Genomic DNA, 7,776 nt, shown 5'->3' with positions numbered 1-7,776 from the left:
AACAGTTAATGTCTGGACTCCAATAGAGACACTTCTGTCTACAAAAACCAAACCCATTACAGCCAGAGATAATATACAGGTGGCTACCCCAAACCTTTTTAAGTGTGTTGAGTCTGATCCTATCACACTTTTCATATTAACCATATAACTTCCAAAAACTCTGTCTCATCAGAGGAATGAAGGAAGAAGAGAACAAGCTCTGTAGGCATTGGTGACACCTTAGGCATACAATGTATTCAGAATTCTTAACTTTCTGCACACTTTATTGTGTTGCAGATTTAATTTTAAATGGATAAATTTGCCATTTTTGCCTATCAATCTAAACTCAACAACCCCTAAGGATAAGTGAAAATATGTTTTAAAAAAGGTTTGCAAATTTATTAAAAATGAAAAACTGAAATCTTTCATTCATATAACTATTCAGACTCTTCATTTAGTTCTTTGTAGAAGCTGCTTTGGCCACCATTACACCTTCAAGACTTCCTGGGTAAGTCTCTGCATAGCTCTTCGCACATGGATTTGGGCAGTTTATTTTATTCTTCCTGGCAGATCCTCTCAAGCTCCATTGAACTTGCTGCAATTTTTTGTTAGCTGCCATCTTCTGGTTAGGGCCGTCTTTACAGCATCATAGGGCCCCGGGCAAATTAGTGGTCGCTGGGCTCCAGTTTTGATAGCAAAACAGAAACACTCATAGGCATCAGAAACATTGTGGGCCCCTATGCTCCTGGGGTTCCCAGCCAGTGCCCATTGTGCCCACACGTTAAGATGGCCCTGCATCAGGTCTCTCCACACATGTTCTATGGGGTTTAAATCTGGGCTTTGGCTGGGGCACTCAAGGGCAGAGACCTGAAGCCACTCTAGTGTCATGGCTGTATGCTTCGTGTCATTGTCATGCTGAAATGTGAGCTGTCACCCCAGTCTGAGGACATCCATCCATCCATCCATTATCCAACCTATTATATCGTAACTACAGGGTCATGGGGGTCTGTTGGAACCAATCCCAGCCAGCACAGGGTGCAAGGCAGGAAACAAACCCTAGGCAGGGTGCCAGCCCACCGCAGAGTCTGAGGACATGTGCACTCTAAATCAGGTTTTCTTCACAGACCTCTCTGTATTTGGCTGCATTGATCTTTCCTTCAGTTCTGATCAGCCTTCCTATCCCTGCCACTGAGATGCATCCCCCATAACTTGATGCTGCAACAGTCATAGACATGGTATAAGCAGTTGATAAGCAGTGACACACATTATGCTTGGAATTCCACCCAAAGAATTCAATTTTTGTCTCATCGAACCAGAGAATGCTGTCAAAGTCCTTTAAATGATGTTTAGCAAAGTCTAAGTGGAAGTTAGTCTGATTGATGAAGTGCTGCTGAGAAGCTGTTCTGCCAAAATTTTCTCCCATCTCAAAGAAATAATGAAGTTCTGTTAAAATGACCATTGGGTTCTTGATAACTTCCCCAACTCCACCTCACAAACATTAAATGAACCCCTCATTCAACTATTTACCCTGCTCTTCATGGCTGCTTAATGTGCACATTAAAGTGATTCAGTATAGGTTAGTAGGGTTTTAATTATCACATATGCAGAAATTCTAATCAGCATGCTACACACTCTCTGGTGGCATGATCAGTGTTTTGTCTGACAGTAACATTTATCAACAAAGTGCCACAATGATCAGCTATCCATCACGGTCGAATGCAGTTAGCAATGTTACCTTGAGACTTCCACAGAGTTTTTGTATCTCCATGAAGCACTTTAAGTAGCGTCAAATCTGACATTAACAAAAGCACATCAATCAATGTACAATTTTGACATGTTTGAGTTGATATCTGCTGTCTAGGAAATGTATTTTAGCTTTCACAGGCCTATTTGGCATCATATTAAAAAGTGCTACTAAAAAATATGAATTGCATATACAGTACTCTCCAAACACATGCAATTACATTCTATTATCTCTGTTATTTCTGAAAATGACTCACTATAGTAAATATTTAATAAACAAAATGTGCTAACTAACTCTTTCAAGTCACCAGAAAAATGTAAAATTCTCCACTTTAAAAAATAGTTAAGTATCCGAACACATGTGAATGTTACGCCATGAAGACATTTTCTTGTTATTTTTTCAGAAAGGAAACCGCTGCCAAAGAACATGATGATTTTATTCCGACAGAAGTAACTCACTTGAATGTGTTTTTGAAGGGGATGAAACAATTGGTGATATAATCACCAAGCCTGATGGTGTTAACTTCAGTTCACCACAACACTGTGATACTTTGATACCAGCTTTGAGTGCTGTACTTTAGACCCATGAGTGCTGGATAATCAAAATGTACATACAGTAATAATTCTAACACCCGTTACAAATGTAACAACAATATAATGAAAGTTCCAGCTTATTAATAAAGAAAAATCACTGAATCAATATTCATATAACTGTTCACAGAACATTTAATTCAAATTTTCCTTTTTAAAATAAAGCCTCTGCTCACTCTAGGTATAGGAGAATATTGTTCTATGTTAAATATATTGTCACACACGTGCGAATGGGAGACAATTTACGGGCAGTGGTGTAGCTAGGGGGGCAAGGGGGGACATCTGTCCCTGGGCGCAGCATCCAGGGGGCGTCAAATTGATGTTACGAAATTTTAGAATGAAATGTTTTCCATTCTTAAATGCACTAAAAAGTAAATAAAAAACATTTGCATACTCAGTCCATCACTCCATTAGTATGAGGACATCTTTTTATCTGTTATATTTGAATATTTTAGAATAATTATATTTTCGAACTACCATTGTTGTCTTAATTATTTTACTTTGTTCTATCTTTATAAATTTAGCGAAACCTTGAAAATATATATATAAAAGTGCTTTAAAAAATTTAAATATTTAAAAATTTAAAACTATTTAAAATGAAAAATATGAATTTTTTTTTCTTAAAATACTATTATTTTAAATACATTTAAAAAAAATTTCTTTCCCTTCCCCATTGCATTTTGGCAAAGAGGAGGGAGCGCGAAATCTTCAGTTGTCCCCGGACGCTGAAAACACGTCTCCGTTTATGGGCTCAAATAATTATAATGGCTCGCTCGACCCAGGGTTGACCCTGTATTTTAACTCTATCTCTGTTTTTCCCCGTAGAACAACTGAAGAAACACCCCAATAAGGATCACGTCCGGCTTATGATGTCATTTCCGGTTCCAACCCTCAAAGTCCCTCAAAGATGATGTCACTTCTGGTTCTCAGAATGCCACCTGCTTAATACATCACTCTTGCTGTTTCATTATAAAACGTCCGCCATTCTTGTTTTGATCAGTTCTGTTTTGGACTCAAGTCTGTAAAGACCAAACTACATTTTTTCAACAAAACCTTTACTAAATGGGGACAGTCCCCAACACTTTGACTTTGTTTTGTGTCTTTTGTTACATTATATACTACATGATATACAACTTATTTCAAGGGATTTGTACATAATATGCACTGTCCATTCAAGTGCCGAGCGATGACTTTATTGGCTGTGAATGCATTTACAGAGCTGTTCATTACAATATCCATTATAAAGCATTCAAAGAAGAATACCTAAATTACGAGCTAGTAGGGAACCATTGTCTTCAGCACAACTCATATTGTACTTTTCAGTACTGAGATCAAAACATTTTTTTTCCTCCTGCAACTATCAACCAGTTTACACAGATCTTTCTATTAACTGTAATTGTATTCATCCTCAGGCTAAACTTTGAATACTGTGAAATTTAAACTTTTGTAACCAGTTGAGTGTTAAGAACATAAACAGGATCCTGACTGTAAGAAACAGATTTCAGCATTTTATGGCTGTTAGCCTGCTATTCTAAACTCTTGTCATTTGTTGAAACATCAAAAATCCATTCATACAAAGCAAGCCTGCAATGTTCCAGTGATTAAGATCTCTCAGCAGTGGAGCGGAACAAATCCCGCCACAGATTTAGGTAAGTCCACATCAGTATCTAACGATACATCAGGGACTTATTGTCAAGTGGTCAGTTTCACAATACTCTTAATAAGTATCCTTTCTATTGTGTTTCTAGTTTAATATATCTGACATTTTCTCCCATTGCCGTTTTACCATTTAGAGGTCATCAGGGGTGACCCTGCTCCATTTATTATTATATTGCCCTAAACCTAAGTATTATTTTCTCATGTATTTACTCACCTGTCTAATGTTAGACAGCCTTCAGTGTCTAACACCTTTACGTATTCCTTTTCACTTAACTCTCTACTTTCCCGAAAATAAGGGAGCAGACTCAAAACTTTATTTACTCAATATAGAATACAATTCTTGGTTTTTAATGTTTCAATGTTTCAGTGTTGTGATCTGGAGTCTCAAGCATAACAGAATGGGTGTGAGTGAAGCCTCCTAAAAGGACTATAATGGCAAGGCCATTTGCCTAAGTAGTCATCCAAAGGAGGTACAGTACATCCAAAAATCCAGCTATTCTCAAAATTGCTAACTGCAGGCTTCCAGCCTAACAGACCGCAACGAGTGCTGACAAGATAAGAAAAAATGTACTAAAATATAACAAAAGGAAGGAGGGTCACCACCAATCTCCAGCTTGAAAAAAAAGAAAAGTACGAACAAAATAGCCAAAAATTGTTGCCAAAAAGGTACACTCACAGCAAACCAGTCTAAATCCACAATACAGAAAAGAAAACCCAGGGGCAGAAGTGAAGTAATTCAAGAAACCAGAAAATTCAATGAAAACAACAAAGCTTACTAAACTGTAGCTTTAAATAGCAAGAGTGAGGGCTCAGAAGGTCTGATGTGAAGGGTGGCCCTGCCTCTTTGGGCTTCACTCACAAAGCACAAGGAATCAGATTTTATTTAAAGATACTAAATTTAGATGTAATGGAAAATACATAAGAATATGAAAAATAATAATTCAAAAATGACAATAAAACACACAAAATGCAGATTCAAACATAACACAGATCAGATGGATGTGGCAGTTCTTAATAGGACAACCTGGATGTATAGCAGCTCTCCTTGTCAGAAGTCCAAGCACCCAATGTGAATAGATATCAGGTGGCTATTTCAGTCTTGTTTGGCACTTCTGGGCTAATAAGTCTTTGAGCTAGCATGGTCTATAAATTGACTCCATGGAAAGAAAGAGAGGCAACCAGCTGCTGTACGTACCTTATATTTATGCCAGCCTTATTCTTCCATACTGGTATCCCTTTTGTGCCTCATGCTTCTAGACCAGGGATGGGCAATGTTGGTCCTGGAAGGCTGCAGTGGCTGCAGGTTTTTGTTCCAACCCAGTTTCTTAATGAGAAGTCAATTGTTGCTAATGAAATACTTATTGCTTATGTGACATTTTGCTGCTTCATTTTAGTGGTCTCGCATGTTAAGGTTCCCCACCCTTAATTCCTTATTTCAATCTTAAACAGCTGCATTCACTGTTTTAATGGCTCCTTATTAACAACAAGATATAAATCACAAAGCAGCCAATAATTCTCCATCTAGCTTGTTTCCATTTACATCTGTGTGTGTGTTCATCATGCACTGTTTGATTTTATAAAACACTTAATAGAAAAATGTGACAGACTGAAAATTATCCTTTTTAGGCCTTAAGTCATTTGGGTGATATCCTCAGATATAAGACTTTACATTGCAGAACAACAAGCCATAAAATGAAATAAGTTCTGAGACTGACAAGGATTGGTTCCTAATTAAGCAGTTGGGTTGGAATGAAAAACTGTAGTCACTGTGGCCCTCCAGGCCCAAGATTGTCCACCCCTGGTCTAGACCAATCTTGGCCAGGCATAACCTATGTTCTTGAACCTTCTGCAAATCAGCGTTTCCATGTCTGGCTGTGGGCTACAGTAAAACATTTTCATTTTTTGCCTTGCATGTGGTTAAGGTGTCAGTTAAGATGACCCCAGGTTCCATTTTTTAATTGTTTCTAATCTGTTATGCAATGAGCGGCACGGTAGCGCAGTGGGTAGCGCTGCTGCCTCGCAGTTAGATTTGCTTCCTGGGTCCTCCCTGTGTGGAGTTTGCATGTTCTCCTCGTGTCTGCTTGGGTTTCATCCCACAGTCCAAAGACATGCAGGTTAGGTGCACTGGCGATTCTAAATTGTCCCATGTGTGTGCCCTGCGTTGGGCTGGCGCCCTGCCCGGGGTTTTATTCCTGCCTTGCGCCCTGTGTTGGCTGGGATTGCCTGTGATCCTGTAGTTAGGATATAGCGGGTTGGACAATGGATGGATGGATGTTATGACATGACCAGAGCAAGCACACAAGTTCTTGATTTAGCAAGTTACGGTGCAACGTTTTCTTTTAAACCTGAATTTGTTTTTCTCTAGTATGCACTTTATCACTACTAAATACCAGTAAAATAACATTAATATATATGAAGGCAAACACACCAAACAATTGTCCAAAGTCCATCCTCATATCATTTGCCATTTGTACAGTAATAATAAGTCTGGCTACCTTTTACATTTTTATCTGAAGTCTCTCTACACTTTGATAGTGGATATCTCTGGTCTTTTGTGTTTTCTAGATAGCCCCTCAAACATGGCATCAGGTGTGGCACAAAGTCACCAATTCAAACCCCAGTTTGACACACTGGGTAACACCAGTCCAAACACATCACCTGTGTGTGCTGCCACTGAACAAAATAACAGAAGTAAAGTGTTGTGTGTAGGCTATTCAGATGTAGCATGCTGCCTAATTTAGAAAGGCTTGATGTAAAATTTGTTTTTATTGATCTGACAGTCAATGAATCCATCATAATGCTGAAACAAAACTGCACCAACTCTAAAAGATTATCACCAATTTGTTTTATTGTTGAATTCACTAACCTATTTTTAGATCTATCACTTTGAGCCAATCCAGAAATTTGTAAAAGGTTCCAGGGATAAAGCAGTGCATTTCTAATGAGTGAACTTCAGTGTGAATGGTAAAGTATTGACTAGTGCCTGTAATTCACAGTCATTTCCACTTATTAGACACAAGCTAACTTTAAGCGTATAAGTGGTCTCGCTGAAAATGAGCAGGCTAAGCACAACCCTATGATGTCCATTAAGATACAGGACTACATAAGCAAGAAGTAGAACTGAACCAGGCGTATAGTAGACTCAGAGATGCTGATGATTGCCAGGTTAGCTGCAACAGTACACAGGGTGTTTCAGCCATCTTGCCATGACTTCTATCCATGCAGTACATGATATGATCAAAGGATCAATCTGGTATCACAGATGATTGCCTTTCTTTTTTGGGGCATTAAACTTTCACCAAGGAAAAGTATAATTATGATGATCCGCAACCCTGCAGTACAATGTAAAACAATTTTATACTGTATATACTATATGTACAATAATAATGTAAAAAATACAAAACAAAAATAATAACAATAACTTTTGCTTTCTAGGTGTTGTTACCTTTTGGGTTTGATGACAAACCTTCCTTTTGGATCCCATATTTTGATAAATTGCAAAGACGTCATCTTTGTTCATAGTAACATCTTTCCCTAGAGATAGAATCAGAAGATCAGAGTGCCGTTCTCATCCACATAGATTTAATAGAATTAAGCTTGAAAAAACTGGCACTCTAATGTTGATTTTCAGCATTTTCCAGTGGAATATACCCAGCATGGGCACTACTGTTTGGGCAGGTGTATGCAGAATAGAATTCTCTCAGCTCTGTCAGTAGACCCGTCCCAACTGAGCTTCCTGCCAAAATCAGTCCATCTGTTGTCCACTCAGAGCAAGCAGACACACTTGTATGCACACAAGCAGAC

This window comes from Polypterus senegalus, chromosome 3 (genome assembly GCF_016835505.1).
Source record: "Polypterus senegalus isolate Bchr_013 chromosome 3, ASM1683550v1, whole genome shotgun sequence".
NCBI classification, from domain to species: Eukaryota; Metazoa; Chordata; class Cladistia; order Polypteriformes; family Polypteridae; genus Polypterus; species Polypterus senegalus.
The sequence above is the reverse complement of the archived record's forward strand: the minus strand, read 5'-3'. Positions refer to the sequence as shown.